The 22513-nt window shown below is 32.8% G+C and overlaps 1 protein-coding gene across 1 annotated transcript in view; it reads left to right on the forward strand.

The window, feature by feature from the left end:
- The window catches only part of SGCZ (sarcoglycan zeta), a gene marked incomplete at its 3' end in the record, with an annotated part of 1109249 nt that overhangs the window by 746286 nt on the left and 340450 nt on the right, over window positions 1-22513 (forward strand). The window lies entirely within an intron of this gene.

Genomic DNA, 22513 nt, shown 5'->3' on the forward strand with positions numbered 1-22513 from the left:
ATAAAATCTACTTTTTAAATGCCTAACAGGATATGCGGAAACTAGAGACAATTGCCAAGCTGAGTGTGAATGAACCAAGATCTGTGACATTTTTAAAGTATTGTTAAAGATAAAGGAATTGTTATATTGCTCAAACCAATAATGGATAAGGGTTAGCATGCTGCTTAAATTCTGGGTTTTGAAAAAAGAGTAGGTGATATTTTCCATTTCCATCACAATATGTTTTTGTTGTTAATCACCTTCCTTCAATCACTTTATTATTAGGAGATTGATGAGAAGATTGACAATTTGGACTCCTTTTCTCTTCCCAGCAGAACCACTTCATTGCCAAACTCATACTGTTAGGATCCCAGCTATTTATAAGTAATGTATCACAGGAAAATTATTATTTATGGTAAAGACAAAGTATGCAGAAATATCCTGTTTAATTTCTCAATTATATGGTATTGTACAGTTTAATTGCAAATATTCCATAAAGCAGTGAGAGGGACATAAAAATTCATGCTACATCTATACTCTAGCTTTTAATTCATTGATCAAAAGATTTATTATTATAAAATTGGTGCAAGTTGTATTTGGAACAATTTTTGTAAATCAAAACAAATCCATAACTTTTAAAGAAATTATTGATTTTAAGTAAACCCTAATTCTATTGTATGATACATCTTAATGCTAGGTAAAACTTCATAAATAGGCTACTCACAATTAAGATCATTATGAAGATCGAATGTTTACAAACTCCTTTTATAGATAAAGTTACCTATTATATATCTATATGAATTTTTAATATTTACATATTCAGATGTATACATATATATTTGGGTATATATAATTTTATGTTTATTCAGGTTTAGATTGAACTTAGTATTGTTCCTTTTTTTAACAGAATATTTCATGCCTTTTGTTTAGCTTTTAATTCATAAATTTTACTTTTTAGGGAAGATTTTTGTTTATAGAAAAACTGAACAGAAATTATATATACATATACAAAAATATGTCCCCATATACATCCTGTCACCCAGACCACACAAAACTTTTCCCTCTATCAACTTTCCACATTATAGCTACACATCAGTTAGAACCAATGAACAAGCACTGTTATTATTAACCCAAATCCAGGGTTTGCATTGGGTTCACTCTTGGTGTTAGACATTCCATGGATTTGGACAAATGTTTAATAACAAATTTCCAGCATTATAGTATCATGCAGAATAATTTCACTACCTAAAAGTCCGCAACTTTTTAATCCCTCCCTCCCTCTTCATTAACAGCCAAAAACCATTTTACTCTCTCCATTGTTCTGCCTTTCCCAGAATATTATATAGTTGAAATCACACAGTATGTAGCCTTTCAAGATTGGCTTCTTTCACTTAGCATATATTTTCTACATATCTTTGCATGACTTGAAGCCTCATTTATTTTTAGTGCATGATACTATTCCATCATCTGGATGTACCAAGTGTATTCACTCATCTACTGGAAGGCATCTTTATTGGTTCCAAGTTTAGGCAATTGTGAAAAAAACTGTTACAAGCATTCATCAGCAAAATTTTTATGTGTACATATATTTTCCATTCATTTGGATAAATAACAAGAAGAACAATAGCTGCATCATATTGTAAGATCATGTTTAGTTTTGTAAGAAACTGCCAAACTGCCTTCAATAGTGGCAGCACCATCTTGGACTTCCACCAGCAATGAATGAGAGTTTCTGTTAGATCTTGTCATTTTCACTGTTTGTTATTGCCAGTGTTTTGGCCTGGAGCCTTTCTAATAAGTGTGCAGGATATCTGGTTATTTCAGTGTGTAATTTTCTAATACTCAGGATACTGAATATCTTTTCATATGCTTACTTAAACCACTTGTAAATTTTCTTTAGTTAAATTGGTATTCAGATCTTTTGCCCATTTTTTAAGCAGGTTGCTCTTTTATAGATTGAGTTTTAAGAGTCCTTTGTATGTTTTTAGGAAACAGTCTTTATCAAATGTGTCTTTGGTAAATATTTTCTCCTAGGCAGTGACTTGTCTATTCATTCTCTTGACCATGTTTCTTTTTAAAATTTAGGCATAAGCAAATCTTATTTGGTGCCATACTAAACGTGAAAAGGTAAATTATTAAAACATGAACAAAAATGTAGAGTATAAGGGAGGCCATCTACCTCTTAGTTTAATGATATTTCCACTTGGTAACCCTGTACCCTGACGTATGATTGTATTTTATCGTTAACAATAAGTTGCTGGTAGATTGCATATCTTCTGGTCTCAAATCACTGAACTTGTTATCATGTAAATAGTCTTAAAAAATGAGCAGTACAAAAAAATGAAAATCAGGAAGGAAGCTAAATTTCCTACAGAATCTATTTTTTTATTTCATCAGTTTTCAAATAGCTCACTTTTAGTAGACAATAGAGAGGCTGGATTATAGATCCCTGAATGTTTTAAAGGAGACCCTGCTTTAAACCTATATGGTGATGTGGATAATTTTCTAACTATGAAATTTCTAACTAGTTTTGACCTTGGGGACCACTTAAAACAAGTACCCTCTGCTCTCCTAGTGAGCTTGGAGTGAAGCAGCTGTATTTTGCACAGCACACTGAATCATAATGGGCCATGTGCTGCTATGAATATTCATAAACCTACCATATTCTGCATGCCTCACGATGATTCCAGTGGATGTTGCTAGAGGGATTTGAAATATCACTTTTGTAGTATCCTTGAAAAGAATACACACATCAGAAAAAATAGAGCAGGAGTCCAGGTAATTCTGTCCTTAGTGTGCACTTCAGAACTCTCCTCCAAACGATTTTGCCCTGTAGCAATGGCACAGAAATCCATCATAATGACAGAGATGAGAGGTTTAAACTTTCTGAGAATCTTAAGATAGGTTAAATTAGAATCTAAGTGGTCACTGTGGTATGGTTTTACTGACTGCTACACTTCCTCATACATAAAAAGAACTGGTCTGATTCCATAAAATAGCAGTGGTCACTGGAGGTTGTGATTTCCACATGATACATTTGACTAAAATTATAGCTGCTTTAAAATTGCTACCAAAGATACCAGGACACTCTTGATAAGGCAGATGATTATATTTCAACAAAGACATTTTCTCCTACACTTTCAAGTTAATTCAGTACTCCTCATTACTCTTCTGACCCTTTATGTTGGGCTATGCTGACTATAAAGCCTATTTCTACATTTCATTTCTTTAGTTCTCTCGTGGAGTTTGAATTCAAACAGGCATATGCATAGCCAATATTTGTACTTAGGATTTCTTGAGAGTGCCTTTGTAGAGAGGATCAGGAATAGTTTTGAACTGAACTTTGCTCATTAACGGAACATTAGGTTGTTAGTAAAGACCTTTGTGGAGGTTTCGGTTCTATCTTGACCTTATCACATGAGGATGACATTCTTTCATTCACAAGGTCACCTCTGTCTGGCACATTTTTGTTTCCTTTCTGCTTCAGTGTTGTGTATGCTGAATATGGAGTCTCGTTTTCATTTTCACAGTTTTTTTCTTTAGAAGAGTAGTGGATTAGCTGATATTATATACACCATTAGGTATTATGTTATAGTTTTCACATTGTGTTGTTTGAATTATATTTTTCATTTTGCACCTAATACTGTTCACTCTTATTCTGCTTAGTATGGTTAAGGAGAAGATTTCATGGCGAATCCAGTATTATTGCATCTCAGGTCCATATATTATGGACCTTCTGCAATGTAAGGCACCATTTTTTCAAATCTTAGAAGTGACCTCAGTTTAAACCTAAGATCTGCCACAATTAGCATCTAATCAACTGAAGAAATTGTAGACAAATTTTCTTTCATGAGTAAAGAGTAGATTCCTGGATGAAAGCACAAATCAGATTTATTTTTAGGGTAATTGACAAGACTTTTGAGAATGTTTCCTACCATGAGGGGATGCAGGAGTGAGGCAGAAGATGTAGGCACAATGAATTTACCTAAATTAAAGCCTTGGTATTCAATGAGCAGTAGTGATTCTGTGAACACACTGATGATATGAATAGGTGGTAGTGAGGGGGAGGGGAAGAAGTTAGAATTGAAGGGATAGTTTTGCAAAAAAGAAAAAAAAAATCTGTAAAACATTGACACACAGCCTGGTACAGTGGCACATACGTGTTAATCCCAGTGGCTCAGGTGGCTGAAGCAGAAGGATCCTGAGGTCAAAGCCAGCCTCAGCAACTTAGCAAGACCCTAAGCAACCTAGCCATACCGTCTCTAAATAAAATATAAAAATGTGCTGAGGATGTGGTTGAATGTTTAAGTGCCCTAGTACTAAAAACTTTTTTTTCTTACATACAAACCATCTGGATCTACAAAACAGATGTGCCATAAACACTGTAGAGCATACTGCCATTCACACAGCATTCTTTGAGAATAAGTTGGGCAGGTAAATCATACTGAAATGGGTAACTTTGTGCAAGTCTGCATGTAGGCTCAATGTTTTGTTTAGAAATAAAACAAAAATAATTCATTGCTGTAACCTAATATGGAATTTTCTTGAATAGTAAGTAATAGTAGTAAGCAGACCCTTCTGTGCTACTAATGTGATAACATCCATAATATCCTTTGTGTAGACTCTTCCTTGCTGGAAGTCCTTGTTCTGATTGAGCTAAGGACCTTGCTCACAGGATTTAGTCTCTATACTGTGAAGAGCTAGGGAGGCCTCAGAGAAGATTTCCACTCATTTTTGTCTGTTGAACTGGAATATAACTTACGTTTGTTTACATGATAAAATCAATCTTGAATAAAACCCAAGTGATTATTGTCATTGATCTTTTAATCTAGATTAGCCTTTTTGGTTCAGCCTAGTAAAATGGGAAGAGGTATTCTGACCAAAAAGTACAGTGTCCAACTTTGTCACTTTAGATTCCAAGTGCATATATAGTATTATATAGAGAAGACAGAGATCACAAAGACTGGCAAAGCAGAGGTAAAATAGCAGAGAAGAATGCCTGCCCATGTACCAACTGGGGTAATGGAGTCAAATCTGAGGTTCGGGGAGATCAATATCCTCAACAGGCTGTTGCAGAACTCAGTGGAGAAGCAGAGACCTAGTGGTGTCAGAAGATAAGCAAAGCAGCATCCATAAAGGTTATGAGAACTATTCTAATTCTGTATCATAACATGTTTCTGACCATATAACACACTAAGAAGAAACTTCTAAAATCTATGAACTAAGAACATTTGAATTACTGTTGTTGTCATGATGGTAGTTATTTCATTCATATGAATAGCCTGTGGATCTGACTGTAATCATGATGTTAAATTTTCCCAAATATTTTCTTTATTGGCTTTATTAGACATTAGGTATAAAAATTTCCACAGAGGTAATAGTCCCGTCCTATTTGTACATTTCTGCTCTCAGTTCTGCAAAGCCCAAACTCACAGTCCAGTTTTCACAGACAGACTATACAATAAAGGATCACTTGGATTTTCTAACTGATGCATGTAGCCCAATGTGACAGTTGACTCCAGAGGATATTAGCACTTGTAAATAATTGTAGTTAAATTGAACTTCTGGTGTCAGAAAAGTGTCTGTTAGGCATTTCTTACTTATGCTTTCTTAATATGGATCCTGATTTTAGCCAGTACAAGTATCCATATACATGATGTAATTGGCTATATAATATTACAGATGGTGAACCCTGAGTCTGTATTTTACTAGCTAGAGCATCTGGAGTCTTGTGCTTTCCTTGTTGACATCTTCTTAGCATTTATGCTTCATCTTTTGTCTATTGCCGTGACTGCTACTAGTTCCAGAGATTCTTTCATTTAGAATGTAAATTTCTTTTTCATTTTTTTTATTCCATTTGCAAATGATCCTAACAGGAGAAATGGTACATACCTTCATGAGCTCATACATGTCTTGACCCCTGGAACTTTTCCATATGTGTCATGTAAGGTGGTTGTCTGTCATCTTCCATTTGTTGTAACAAAATGCCATAGAAAATCAGCCTATAAGAGGAAAGGTTTATTTTTGCCTCATGGTTACAGAAGTATGAGTCCATGGTCACTTGGTTCTATTGATTATTTTTTCTATTTTTTATTTGTTCTTTAAGTTACACAAGACAGTAGAATGTATTTTGACATATACATGCACAGAGTATAACTTTCCATTCTTGTAACTTTTAAATGATAAGGAGTTACCCCCATCATGTATGCACATATGAACATAGGGAAGTAATGTTCAATTCATTCTACTGTCTTTCCTATATGTGATGGCATAGTACATCATCACAGTAGGATGGGGTAGAAGAGGCCTGTTTACATCATGGCGACTGGGAAACAAAAGGAGAGAGAAAGTGGTTTAGTTTTCAATATTCTGCACAAGAACACAACTCCAGTAACCTTTCTTCCTCTAGACCCCACCTCTTATGGTTCTGCCATCTTCACAGGTTGGTAACAAAGAGATTAACATGTGGACCGTTAAGGATATTCAAAATCCAAAGTATCAGAGTGATTTAATCCTCCTAATATGACCTTGTTTTATTGACCAAGTCTATTCTGACCTTCAAAAACATATCTGTAAAGGATTAAAAGATCCAATGGTAGAAAGTTTTTAGTACTACATTACCATATGTCGTAATTCCTTAAGTATTCTGTCTCATTCCTTCATTAAGGATCATTTCAGAATATAAGTTAATGAATGTGTTTAGATCATGTGGAGTTTAAGGATTGTAATGCTTGTTGTTTAATTGTACATGCAATTGTTTTAAGGTTGTTGATGATTCCTTTAATACAAACTACCTTTTCTTAGAAAAACAACTAATTTTATTATTAGTGATTTAATAGCATTCTATTAAATGTGTAATCTGATATTTATTTATTTATTTATTTATTTATTTATTTATTTATTTATTTATTTATTGTACAGGGGATTGAACTCAGGGGCCCTTAACCACTGAGCCACATCCCTAGCCCTTTATAATTTTTTTTTTTTATTTTGAAGAAAGTTCTCGCTTAGTTGCTTAGGGTCTTGCTAAGTTACTGAGACTGGCATTGACTTGCAATTCTCCTTCCTCAGCCTCCTGAGCTGCTGGAGTTACAGGTATACAAAACTGTGCCTGGCATTAATCTGATTTTTAAATAATTACTATATATGTAATTTATTGTTTGAAAATATTTAGTTCAGTTTTTTACACAGGTTACGTTTAAATATTTACTAGATTATTATTATATTTTGAGTGTACAAATATCTACAAGAACAAAATATAAGAACAAATATGTGTGCTTGTGTATGTGTATGTGTATGTATTATGTATAATATATATACATATATGTATATGTGGTATATATGTATATATACATATATATGTGTTATATGTGTGTTATATATACACATATATTAGTCATCATGGAAAGCCTAAAATCTTTAGCAAATCTTTTGAATTAACTTACAACTTCTTGATAACTGTGTGATCTAAAATAAATCATTTAAATGTTTTGGCCTCAGTTTTCACATCATGAAGGTGGTTGAGTGAGCATAGGTCTAGTGCCCTACATGATAATTGACCTAATATGGAACGTTACTATTCTAATACTAAAGATAGTTCACTTATAAAATATATGCATTTCCTGGAAAATTTGGCATTTCTTAGAAAACTGCTAAAATGAATTATGTATGTTTCCTATATTTATCCTTAATTCCATTACATTCAAAGATCTAAAGCTTTTGTATGAAAATTAATCTTTTGGAAACAAACTACTTTGAAACTAATGTTAAACCATATTTCATTTGGAGTAATAAATGTGAAGATTGATTTGTTATAATTTTCTTGTTATATTTTATTCTCTTATGCTTTTGAAAAATAATAATGTAATGGTCCCTATTCATATTGGGTTTTACAATGAATTTGTGACTTTAATTTATACCAGAGTGTATGCTGACACAAGGACAATCTGAGTCAGCACAATGCAAATGAAAAAAATGGAACTTTCATTTTCCCCACAAAGTTAAATTTAATGTAAATCTTATATAAAGTATTTCTTAAATGCTTGTAAAGCAATAACAAAGTCATCTATAATGTGGGCAGAGAAGAAAAATTAAGCCTTTTAGAGCACAATGAAATGCATTTCTATATTGTGTTAGCTTTGTTATAGAAAATATATTTCCTGAATATTACATTAGTGTTAGTCACCACTAATAATTTAGAATGCTTACATAATTTACTAAGGCATGTATATAGAAATTGTACTATTTGTCATCATCAGTTGAGAAATTGTTTTTACAATTAGTACAGAGATATATCAAAATGTAGTTCTGTATGAAGCATAATATTAAAAAATAACTTTCAAATTTATTATCAAAATCAAAATCAAAATCAGATCATAATATTTCAAAATTAAATATTAAAAACATAACTAATATTTAAGTTAAATTATATTCTATAAAATTAATCTTTTGTTTAAAATATTTACATGGCACAACTGTCAGAGGAATTGAGGAGGTAAGGGAAATATCTTAATCAAAATGGTGGTTACATGATTCTATGGTTTATAAAAACTCAGACACATTTAAAATAGGCACATTTTATGGAATATTGATCAACCCTCCCTGTATTTTAAAATAACTAAGGAGTCTGTGATGAATAATGGTTTAGTTTGGTAACTTGTTACCTTTATTGAAGTAATAAATATTATAAAATCTAGAACTTTCTATTTTAGATAATTGTAAATTTTATGCGTTTATTAAAAAGAATACAAGGATAGTTCCTTCGCCCTCCATTTAGACCCCTTCAATGCTAACATCTTTTGAAGTTATAAATATTCCTCCAGTTGATGTGATTATAACATAGAACATTTCCACCATAACAACAATCTGTCACCTTGCTGTTTAATAGCTTCACCTGCTTCTCAGATGCTCACATCCCCTCTTTAATGCCTAATATTTTTCTCCATTTCTATAATCTTATCATTTCAAAAAATGTTATGTAAATGGAATAATATAACCTTTGGGATTCACATATTTTACTCATTATAATTCTCTCGAGATTTGGGTTATTGTGCTTAACAATTGTTTAGTTTTTGAAAGTAGAATTAAGCAATTGCTGGGTTGTATAAAAACTGTCTTTGATTCTCTACAAGTTATGAAGCTGTTTTACAGGGTACCTTTACTGTTTTCATCACATGGTTAATTATGAGTTTTTATTTCCTGCCCATTTTTGCCAGCCTTTGGTGTTCACTATTTTTTATGTAGTTGTTCTAAATAGGTGTGAAATGATCATTATGGTTTCAATTTGACTCAAGACTAATGATAAAAATTAGTTGTCATTATGGTTTAGATGTGAGTTGTCCCCCTAAAGCTCATGAATGATGCAATACAAGAGGGTTTACAGGTGAAATGTTTGGGTAATGAGAGCCTTAAACTTATCAGTGTATTAATCCTCCAGTTGAGATTAACTGAGTCGTGACCATAAATTTGTAGAGTGTGACTGGAGGATGTGGGTTATTGGGGGGCATGCCTTTGGGGTACACATTTTTTTTTTTTTTTTTTTTTTTTTTTGTATCTGGAGTATCTCTCTGCCTCCTGGTGCCATGTTCCTAGCTGATTTCCTCTGCCAAACATGGTGCCATGATGTCCCGCCTCATCTCAGCTCCTGAAGAAAGGAGTCAGTCATCTATCATGAGCCCCAAATAAACATTTTGTTCTTGTCAGGTCTTTTGGTCTTAGCTGTGAAAAAGTTGATTAAAACAGCTCTCATGTGTTCATTTCTTATCTGATCACCCTGTTCAGTGAAATGTCTGTTCTAGTGTTTTGCATATTTTCTAATTGGATTTTTTCTTTTCATGTAGGTGAGTAGAAGAGTTCTTCCTATGGATATACACTAGTTCTGTTGTCTATGTCTTTTGCATGTATTTCTATGGATTTTTGCCTTGTCTTTTCATCCTCTTAACAGAATCTTTCGCAGCACAAAAGGTTTATATTTTATGAGGTCAAATTAGTCAATTTTCACTAAATGTTTAATATAATGTCAGGAAGATGTCTGTTTTATCTAAAATTGTTAGTTTTACACTTTAAGTCTTTGATCATTTTGTGTTAATTTTTATACAATATGTGAGAATGTCAACATTTATATAAATAACTTCATTTATTTATTTAGCTTATGAATGTCCAGTTGCCCTAAGAGCATTTGTTGAAAAGACTGTATTTTCCCTTTTTAATTGCCTTTCACTTTTTTTTTAAACTCTCTTGAGTCTAATTTTTGTAGGTATCTATTTAGATCTTTATCCTGTTTCATTGATTTGTTTATCTTTAATTCCACAAATGCTTCAGAACCTTGATTACTGTCTTAAAATCAGATAGAATGACTTGTCCCACTGTATGCTTCTATGTAAAAAATATTTGAGCTATTGTAATATCTTATCTCATACATACATATTTCAGAATACTATTGCTTATATCTCTAAGATCTTGCTTGGATTTTGTTAACAATTGGGAATTTTGTATCTATGTTCATCAAGGGCATTGATTTGTAATTTTCTTCCTTTGATGCATGCCTATCTTGTTTGGGTTTTAGGCAGATTATGGTTTCTTTCAAAGAATTTGGAAGTTTACCCTTCATTTCAATTTTGTGTAACAATTAAGGAATATTTAACCTTAGTTCTTCAAAGTTCTGATGAAGAATACAACTAGGTCTGGCTTTTCTTTGTTAGGGAAATTTTTGATGACTGCTTCAATCTCATTCTTTGCTACTGGTCAGTTTAGATTTTATGTTTACTCTTGTGTGTATCTGGAAATTTATCCATTTCTTCTACTTTTTACAATTTATTGAAATATTTATTTTCAAAGTATTACCCAATGATTCTCTGGATTTCAGAAGAGCTTCTGGTGATACCTCCATTTTTTTTATCTTTAATTTTGTTCATTTGTTTTCTCTCTTTCTTTTGATTAGATTGGTTGGAAGGGTTTATCAATCTTGTTTATTTTTACAAACATCCAACTCTTTGTTTGGCCCTTTGTATTTTTTTAGACTCTATTTTATTAATTTCAGCTATAATATTTGCTATTTCTTTCTATTATTTTAGGATTGGTCGGTCATTGTTTTTCTAAGATTTTAAGATGTGTTCTTATGTTGTTTATTTGAAGTCTCTTTCTCTTTTATTTTTTAATGTAAGCACCTATAGCTATAAATTTCCCTCTTGAAATTGCTTTTACTTTATCTCAGAGATTCTCATGTTTCGTTTCTAGTTTTGATTCCACCTGGGTGGTGGATTTGTCTAAAGGTTTTTCTGCATCTATTGAGATAACCATGCAGTTTTTTATTTAACTCTCTTTTGTAGTGAATTACACTTATTTATTTGCATATTTTGAACAAACCTTGAATAAGTGGGATGAAACTCACTTTATCAGGATGCATTCTTCCCAATATTTTTTTCAGTGTGGTTTACCAATATTAAGATTTTTTGCAACTGTGTTCATCAGGGATATTGGTCTGAAGTTTTCTTTTCTTGATGTGTCTTTTTCTGGTTTTGTTATCAGAATAATACTGAGCTTCACAGAATGATTTGGTAACGTTCTCTCCTTTTCTATTCATGGAATAATTTGAGAAGCATTAGCATTACTTTTTTAAATGTCTGACAGAACCCAGCTAAGGATTCATATGGACATAGGTTTTCCTTTGTTGGAAGACTTTATAGCTGTTTTATTTTCATTACTTCATATTGTTCTATTTGAGTTTTCTGTATTCTTATGGTTCAGTTTGGATAGGTCATATGTCCCTAGGAATCTGTCAATGTCTTTGACATTTTCCAGCTTAATGGAGTATAAATGTTCAAAACAGTTTCTAATGATCCTCTGGATTCTAGTAGTCTATGGTGATATTTCCTTTTTCATTACTAACTGTTAATTTGGGTCATCTCTCTCTTTCTTTTGGCTAATTTGGCTATGAGTTTATCCTTTCAAAGAACCAATTCTTTTTTGCACTGATCCTATTTATTATTTTTATTCTCAATTTCATTAATTTCCACTCTGACTTTAATTATTTTCTATCTTCTACTAATTTTTTATTCACTTGTTCTTTTTCTAGGGTCTTGGGGTGTGATATTAGATTATTTATTTGGTATCTTTCTGTTTTTTAATGTACATACTCAGTGCTATAAACTTTTCTCTTAGAACTGCCTTCATATGCTCTCAGAGATTTTAATATTTTGTATCTCTATATTTTTTTTGTCAGTTTTTAACCATTGTGATCAAAAGACCTAATGAGTACAATTCTAGAGGAGAAAAAGTTTGTTTGAGGCTCACACTTTCAGAGGCCATTGTCCATAGATGGAAAATTTCATTTCTCTGGGCCAGAGGTGAGGCAGAATATTATGGCAGAAGCATGTGGAGGAGGAAAACAGTTCAAGAAAATGGCCACCAGAAAGCAGAAAGAGCTCCACTCACCAGGGATAAAATATGGACACCAAAGGCACACCCCCAGTGACCCACCTCCTCCAGCCATACTATCTGCCTACTGTTACTACCCAGTTAATCTAGTCAAGTGGATTAATGCACTGTTTAGATTGATTCCCTCATAACCTTATTATTTCTGAGCTTTCCTGCATTGTCTCACATCTGAGCTTCTGGAAGACACCTCATATATAAACCAAAACACTTTAATTTCTAAGAATTTTTTTTTTTTATTTATCTCCTGCCTGCACACTTCTGTAATCCATTTCTCATTGAAAAACATATTATTTAATCTTAAGGTATAAGAGTGGTTTCTGTTTTTTTATCTTGTCATTGATTTATAATTTTATAAGATAATAATTACATAATTTTATAATTCAATAAGATGCAATGAATTATCCCTATTTTTTGTATTTGCTGAAATTTGTTTCATGCAATAAAATGTGATCTATTTTAGAGAATGTTTCATATGCCACTGAGATAAAAGTGAATTCAGTTTTCAGTGGATGAAATATTCTATACATATCTGTTAGGTCCATTTAATTAATAATTTTTTTTAGTTGTGAGAGTCTTCACATAGTTTATGTTTGCTGACCTATCCAGTGGTGAGAGAGATGTGTTGAAATCACCCAGAAGTATTGTATTGTGGTCTATTTGATTCCTTCTGATGAGAAGGGTTTGTTTTAAGTATATAGATGCAGTATTCTTTGGGGCATAAATATTTACAATCATTATATATTCTTGTTGGATGTTTCCCTTAACCAGTATGAAATGATCTTCTTTGTCTCTTCTGATTAATTTTGGCTTGAAGTCTACTTTGTCTGATATGAGAGTATCTACACCTTCTTGCTTTCAGTTTTTGTTTGTATGGTATGTTTCCCCCCATTCTTTAAACTTCACTCTGTGGTTGTCTTTGTGATGTGAAGCTCTTGCAAACAACATATGTTTGGGTCTTGGTTTTTAATTTGTCTTTCAATGAAAGAGTTTTGGCTATTTGTACTAAATATTATTTTAGAAAGATGATTTTATTTCCTACAAATTTGATTTATTTCTGGTGAGTAATTTTTCAGATTTGATTCTAATTTAATTGACTATTCTTCTAGTGCAATTCATCCCTTTCCTGGTTTTCATTTTAATTTTTCATGTCTTCTTCATGAAATATTTCATTGAGTATCTTTTGTAGTATAGGTTAAGTCATTACGATTTTTTTTCAGTTTCTGCTTATTACCAAAAGTTTTTTTTTATTTCATCTTCAATATTCTGAAGGAAAATAATGCTGAATATAGTAATATTTGTTGGTGCCTGTTTTCTTTCAGGCCATCTTGGGTTTTAGGATCTGGGTTGGGAATTCATTTGAAGTCTTAGTTTGCCTCTAAATGTGAATTGCCCTTTCTCTCTAGCAGTGTTTAAAATTCTATCCTTTACATGTATATTAGGTGTTTTCATTAAAATGCATCTTGGAGAAGATCTTTTTTTAATTCTATTTGGAGTTCTATATACATTTTGAACTTGAATTTCCTTTCGTACCTAAGGTCTGGAATATTTCCCAGTATTATTTCATTGCAAACTATTGTGCATTCCTTTAATTTCTACTTCAGAGCCTTAGTCAACCCCAGTGTTTCTTAAATTTGGCGTCTTGATATTTACCCAGATTGCTCAAATATGCTGGTCATGCTCTTTTAACAGCTTTTTATTTTATTATTTTCAAGATCATATGCTTTGTCTTTAAGACCTGAAACTATATCTCTGAGTGGTCTGATCTATTGGTGTATATTTTCTATTGAATTTTTAATTTGATTTATCAAGTATTTTATTTTATTTTATCAAGGATTTTCATTTATTCTTTCTCAGAATTTCTATCACTTTATAGGAATGATCCTTTAAATCCAGTATTTTCTCTCCAGTTATTCCTTACATCTTATTTTGGCATATTGACCATCTTAACTATGAATTTTCTGAAGTCTTTCTGTGACATTTCCTCCACTGTAGTGTCAATGTGGTCAGTTGCTTAGTGTTGTAGGCGGTTTGAGGTGGTTTGTTCTCTTGTTATGCATACTGCTTGCATGTCTACACATTTACTGGGATGAGTACCACTTCTTTTATGCAAGGGACAATTCTGTGGGCTTCGTTCTCTTAAGAGCCTTGGAATGGATGACTGTCTAGGTATTGATACTTCTACTCTGTATGTCCTGTAATGTTCTGAATATCAAAACCATTTTGAGAAAAGACACCGAACCTTATTTACTACTATAATATTTGACCTTATAAAGTTCACAAATTAGGCTAATTTTCTACTATTATATTAATGAATATTTTTTCTATGCCATTAGTTTTATCTCCTCTCCTTCCTCAATGGCTATCAGTTTCAATTTTGGCATTTTAATGTTGCTCCAGAGCTCTATATATTCTATTCTTTGTGTCTTTTTTCCCCCTTTATTTCTGTCTAACTACTCCAATGCACCTATCTTAGCTTTGATTCCTTATAATGTTCAGATTTGTCTAGTTTGTTGTTAAGAATCTTCACTGAGTTTTAATGTGATTAATTGAAATTTTGATTTCTGAGATTTCTCTTTAGGTCTGTTTCATCTGTCTTTATTGAAATGCTCTTTCATATCCTAAATTTTATCCCTTAGCTGACTCCTTAGATCTTCTTTTAATTCATTGATCATTTTAACAGTGAACTTTTTAAATTTGTTCATCCAGGATTTCTCTCACATCGATATGATAGGTTCAGTTATTAAAGGGTTATGAACTTTTGGAGGGGTCTTATGATCATGTTTTCTTATGTTTCCTATTTCTTTGTTGAAACTTGTGCTTTTGTTGAAATAAAGATCTTCTTACATTGTTATGTGTAAATCTTTTTCGTGAGCTGCTTTCTCTTTACTATGTACCTCAAACCAGGGGTATATGTGTGTAAGAGCACACACTCAACTTGTTCACAGTGCTGTGATCATTCCCTAGAACCTCTTTGAGAGGAGGTAATCATAACCAGTAACTGCAACCACCTGAAAACTAACCATATATTAATAAACCATGAACATATCTCTATAACTTCGCTAGTCCAGAAGTGAAAAAGTCACATGATGTTCTATAATAGTTGCAAATAGATGTTAGAGAAAGCAAAATTATTGTGAAATGGACCGTCTAGATTTGGGTTCTGCCAGGTATTGTAAAGCAAAGTAAAAGCACAAACCTCAACTGCCTGACCTTTGAGTATCTCTGGGTTTAGAGGCAGAAAATATGCCAGAATCTTTGCACTGGGTTAGAGAACTGTGTGTTTAGTTGTGCCCTAACTTAGCTTTCTGCTTCAAAAATTGTACAGAATTCACGAGCTGGTGCTTCTCACAGACCTCCACTTCATTCCTAGTATGAACATAGACAGATTCAATAATTATGTATTGTGGGTTCCTATAAGTTCTTTGTAGGATTCAAGGGAACATCCCTGGATAGACCATAGCTCAGTGAACAGACTTCTCCCTTGATTTTTGTGTGTTTGGAGGCAAATGCTGTACCTGGGGCTATTAGTTCCCCAATGAATCCCGATGTGATTTGCCCCAACTTGTCAGTGTCTGGCAGGTGTACGTATGGTAACTGTGTTACATCCAGACAGTTTCAGCACACATCTATTCCCCTTCTACTGCTACATTCTCTTGCCAAGCACCATTTAAGCACCCTGCCTGCTTCTCTCTGCTTTCATTGATTTGATCCATCGCCTGTAGCTGTGGGGCTTAGTAACTGATAGATACTCTCATACAGTGTATGGAGGTGGTGAAATCTGCATCCTGCTTCTACTTCACTGTCTTGAACCATCATTTTCAACTTACAGAAAATTAAAGGTAAAGAAAAAAAAATCCTAAAGGAAGTCAGAGGCAAAATAAACATCATATTTTTGATGTATATATATATGCATATATACATATACATGTATAAGTCAGACTCAAAAATTTTTTCTTTCATATGTGGAAGCTAAAGAAGAAAAAGAAATAATACTAGGTATCTTATGAAAACAGAAGGGAAATCAATAGGATAGAAGTAGGGGATCAAGGATGAAGGCAGAGGAAATGGGAAGGGGAAAAACTGGGGAATGAAGTTGACCAAATTATGCTAGGTAAATATATGAATATACCACAATGCACCAATATTATATATACTATTATGCATCAGTTAAGGAAATAAGTAGATAAATAGAAAGTGACAATATAATAGACTAAGGGGGTTAGGGCAAGGAAGGAGAAAAGGAAATGGACAACTTAGGGGATTTAAATGAGAAACCATACAGGAATAAAATTAAGTGTTAAAGTATAGAAAGAAAAAAACTCTACTGCTTTACCCTGTATATATGTTTGTCAAAAATGAAAGAAAAAGACTTCCTCAAAAAATATTGAATTTGATCTGCTTTACAAACAATATTAAAAAGAAGTTCTTCAGAGAGAATGATAGTAACATGAATCAGAAACATTATCTACATGAAGAAGCATTAGGAAAAGAATAGGTGGAGATAAGATAAAAACTTTATTTTTCTTAGTTTTAACTGATCTAATAAGTAATGTTCCAAGTAATAGTAGCAATAATATAGTTGACTGCACATTTAATTAAATATAGATATTATGTATACAGCCACATTGTAAGAGAGTTTGGCAATATCTTCCAAAACTATACCCTTATCATGTACTTTAGCAATTATCTTCCTTGGTATTTACCCAAAATTGTTGAAGACTTACATCCACATAAAATGATGCACATGGGTGTTTATAGCAGCTTTATTTATAGTCTATAAAATATGGAAGCAGTCAAAGTGTTCTGCAGTAGGTAAATGAAAAAATAAAATTTCATGCATCAAGACAATCAAAGATTTTTTAGCATTAAACAAATAAGCACTTGAACCATGAAAAGACAAGGAGGGTCTTAAATGCATATAACTGAGGGAAATAATCCATTGGAAAATGTTACATACTACATGATTTCCACTATGACAATCTGGAAAAGACAAAACTGTGGGGAAACTAAAATAATCAGTGGATTCCAAGATTAGTGAAGAAGCAGAGATGAAAAGGCAGAGCTCAGAGAATTTTTTTAAGGTGGTAAAATTATTCTATATGATACTGTAATAGCTGATTCATGTCATTATCCTTTTTCGAGTCCATGGAATGCATAACACCAAAAGTGATCCATATTTGAATTTTAGACTTTGAGTAATGCTGATGTTTACCAGTTCTAATAAATGTATAATTTTGGTTGGAGATTCTGATAGTGTTGGAGGTTGTATGTGGTGGCAGAACTACTATTTGAGTTTGGTAGGGACGAACAACTGCTTGAAAATAGTTGCTATTAAAAGAATATTTACTTTGGTGTTGAGTGGTATTTAATTTAAGTGTTAAATAGATACTGTTAGTTGAAAGTATTCTCTCTAGATTGGGTCATTTTCTTGTCATTTGTTCAATCAATTGTTGAGAGAAAAGTATTAAAATCTTCAAAAGTAATTGTTGATTTGTTTATTTTTGTCTTTCAAATCTAACAATTTTACTTTCACATGTTTTATACCAGTTCATTTCTGCTCATTTTTAGAATACTTATATCATTTTGGTGAATTTTACCATTTATTATTATATACATTTCTCTTTCTGTTACTCATCATATTTCTTTTATTGTCTGAGATTCACTTTAGCTTATGTTCATGTAGACACTCCTACCTTCTCCTGAATGTTTTAAAGACATTATTCTCTATCCTTTTATCAGTTGCACATAACATATATTCATTTAGTTTCTTGTAGCCAGTATACCCCCAGTACATCCATCCAACAACTTTTATGTGCATAAGGGAAAAGAAAAACAGGAAAACAATATAGCAATAAACCTGCAGCTGATCTTTGACACAATCCTGAGGTGGGAAGCAGGGAGTCCTCATTGCTGTGTTTGAGGATAGAAAACAAGATTCCCCACTTAAATTCTCTTTTGATTTGAAGGTGGGTTGAGAAGGAAGCAGAGACATTTTTTCCATTTTTGGTAAGATCCACCTCGATTTTAGCCTTTTCCGATACACACCCCAGCAGGAGAGAGTACTGATTGCTTCATTACAGTTTGGTGTGGGTAGAAGAATGGGCTGTATACACTCAGCCTTTGCTGCTAGGGGTGACAGTAGAGCCACTCTTGTGACTTTTCACTGTAGTTGCAGGATTATTGTCTAAAGTGTTCTCTTGCTAGGTTGCCTCTTTTCTGAACATTTGGGTATAAAGAAGAAGTGTTTGTCTTTTTTTTTAAATTTATTTTTGTCTGTCCCTGTTAATGTTTTTAGGTTATTTTTTAGGTTATTATATACTTCAAGTCTATGTTACAGGAGGTAAAAAGAAAACCTCCAAGAATTCAACACCTGCCTGTTTCTTTCTTTTTTTTTTTTTTTTTTTTTTTTTGTAACCAGGGATTGAACCCAGAGGCACTTAACCAGTGAGCCACACTTTCAGCCCTTTTTTTAAAAATCCTTTTTGTTATACTTTATTTAGAGACAGTCTCCCTAAATTGCTAAGGATGACTCAGCTCCCCATCCTCCTGCCTCAGCCTCCTGAGCCACTGGGATTACAGGCATGCACCACCTTGCTTGGCAAACCTTTCCCATTTTCAATCATTTTTTGAATCTACGATAGCTAGCCACTTGACCTTCTCTCCCTTTTTCAGAATAGTGTGTTTTTTTGTTTTGTTTTGTTTTGTTTTGTTCTGTTTTTTGTTGTTGTTTTAAGTAATGTTCAAAGATGTTAGTTTCTGTACTTAGCCAGAGAAACAGGTAATAGTACTAACTCTTTCTGAAAGCAGAACCATTGGTAAGGTTTTCTGTATTTTTTTAAGAAACATCATTTAGATGTAAAATGTCAAGGAATATTGAAATGTTTTCTTTAGAGAACAAGCAATATCTGGAAAATGAAGGAACACTTGATGTGAGATGATGTTTATGCCAGTGATATTTGAAAGTATTGCATTTTGTATTAAAGTAATGTCTTGGGTTTTAAAATGAAGGGATGGCAAGGTCAGTGAGAATAAAGTGGTGAATCTGAAATAATAATCTGCTTTGCCTCTTTGAGGCATACATTCACAAAATGTTATTATAATATTTTCAGACAGCATTTGCAATTTTGAGTAATTTCTGCTGTGGTCTGGCTCTGATTATTTGCCTTGAATCCTAAGGAGTACAGAGTGATCCAGACAATTCCTCCATCTGTTTTGTGTTATTTTTTTTCTTTTTTCAGTTTCCTTTCAATAATCCATATTTAGAGACTTTCCCACTTAAAAAAAAAATTAAACCTTGATATCTTCTTTGCATCGCAATTATACACACACATCGAATAAAAAAAGAAAACTTTTAAACTTAACTCCTTAATCAGCAATAGGTCAATTTTGTGAAATTGTTATAGAGATGTACTCAATTGCCTAATTTTATACTAACTGCATGAATTACATTATAAATAGCACTCATATTAATTTTATTATCTTTTCTCAACATTATTTTAAGTACAATTTTTTTTCTGAAACACATCTGGCTTTAGGTGATAATCATTCATGATAAAGTAAAACAATAATATAATACCTATTAATTTAATATGTCATATTAGGAACATAAACCATGAAAAGCCTGGCACAATGTACTAGAAATATATAAGATGGATAGTAGTGTCCTGAGCTGAAATTTTCAGAGTACAACAGGAGTACAAATGGGAAAGCTAAGTCCAGAAACTGCTGTTTAGATTTAATTTGGATTCTACCCCATTTTCTGAGATCAATCAGGCATCCAAAAGAGGCTTCTAGTCAAAGTGAAAATCAAGGTGCATGAACCTGCAGTCACATTTCATCCATATATATATATGGAAACAAAATGAAACTGACTTGATAAGCTTCATTTTTTCCTATTATTTTTTCTCTTCATCTTTTACATTCCTAACTCTTTTCATTCAGTTGCTCTTTCTGATCCTATTATTCTAAGGAGAGGGTCTAAGATATGTTCTTCATTTTCTATTTACACTTCTCAACCATCTCTTCTGCTAAATCCTCTATGCCCACCTTAAGCAGTCACTGGTTGAGAGTAACATCTCCATCCTGAGCAAAACTCAGGTCCACCTCCTTGTTTTTAACTTTCTGTTGGTGTTTTTTCTTGCTCATCCTGACAGCTCTTTCATCAGTTCCCTCTTAGGTGTTTGACATTCCTCACCAGGTCAGGCTTTGCCCTAGATCCTTTCTCTAGGGTGCTGCTTGCAATCCCCTCTCCCTCCAGTTCAGTCTGTACCTCAATGCCGTGCTAATCATTCTAAAAAAAGGCTATGATTACTCTTCCTCTTGATCAAAAACTTGCACTAACACACCTTTATGGTTCTACTTAATAAAAACTTAAGTAATTACAATATTTTTTCCTAAAACAACTTATAAAAAATAGGGAAGAAGTGCTTTAACAAAGTTGAATTGAGGAACATACAAGACTCCAGCACTCAGATTCTTTGTTTTTCAGTTCTGTATTGACCTTTTTCTTTCCAATTAGAGGGAACATCTCATTTCTCTGCACTAGGGAAGATGGCCAACAGCAGCCCCAGGGCTTAGTAACCCCAATGAACAAAGATTTTGTCGCTTCTTCTGATTATGAGGCACTCCCAGATTTCCTTTTTGTTTTTATTTTTTGTTTTTGTTTTTCAGTACCCCGTATTGAACCCAGGGGCGCTAAACCACTGAGCTGCATCCCCAGCCCTTTTTCATATTTTATTTAGTGGCAGGTTCTCAATAAGTTGCTCAGGGCATCACTAAGTTGTTGAGGCTGGCTTTGAACTTGTGATCCTCCTACTTCTGTCTCCCCAGCCATTGGGATTGCAGGTGTGTGCCACTGCCAGGCCAGACCGAGTTCTAATTGGTCCTTCATCTTGTGTTAATCCTTTTGAATGACAACTGTTGCCATAAGAATGTTAATTTTTTTTTTTAATCTAGTTTCAGCCAAGCTTATACATAGGAGAGAAGAGTGGGTAGGAAACTTGGGTGTTGACTAGGTAGAAGATACCTTTTTTTTTTTTTTTTTTTTTCCTGAAGTGTGCCCTCTTTGGGAGATCCTTCCCTTTTCTCAGTGTGACCTCTGGACTGTTTTTTTGTTTTTGTTTTTGTTTTTTTTAATATGTAACTTATCAAATCTGGATATAGAGTCATTCAGGTTGTTTGCACTCAAATTCTACCTGTGTGACCTTGAAACAGTAACTTAAATACTCTAAACTTTAGTTTCTAAATGTCTAAACCAGAAGATGATAGGAAACCTCACTAGTTATGGTAAACACTAAATGAAATTATGTATGTTCAGCCCTACCACATATAAGTATTCAATAAATAATAGCTATTTATCAGTGTGTGGGGATACCTCTTTCTTCATAGTCTCCTCATGAGTATCCAGTTATAATGTTGAAATTATCCTAATTCAAAAATTAAAAATGAGTCAGGGGTATGGCTTAGTGTAGTGCATTTTCCTAGCATGCATGATATCTTGGGATGAATCCCCAATACTGCATAAACATGAAAAAAAAGTTTAAAAATAGTATGTCATGACTACGCTTATGAAATAATGTGAATAGTGTCTCATCAATTGCTTTAATCAAATTTTCTTATGAGAGTAAACATCATTTCATTTTTAATCTTTTTCATTGCAGGTTTTGATTTTTTTGTTCTCTGTTGCCCTGGTTTCTATGAGAAGTTTGGTCTTACTGCTCATGTTTAAAAATATCCATATATTTTATGGTTATTAGTTTTCTACCTGTGAAAAATGTTGTAAATATTTCTCCCAGTTTGACAGTTGTCTTGTGACTTTACTTATATATCAGCATGACTTTTTTCCCATGCGAAATCCTTTAATGTTGTCAAACTATCAACATTCTTTTATTATATCTGTATTTTGAGAGATAGAGTATCTTTTCCTATGCTCAGAGTAACACATCTACCCATACTTTACTTTTCTACTATTTGTGGTTTTGCTTGTTATTGTGTTTTGCATTCTTTATTCATTTGGCTTTATAATTTTATTTAATATGGATTAATAATCTCAATTTATCTTTTCCCAAATGTCTAACAATTTGTTCCAGTCACATTAATT

Source organism: Sciurus vulgaris, assembly GCF_902686455.1.
Source record: "Sciurus vulgaris genome assembly, chromosome: 5".
In the NCBI taxonomy this organism is placed as follows: Eukaryota; Metazoa; Chordata; class Mammalia; order Rodentia; family Sciuridae; genus Sciurus; species Sciurus vulgaris.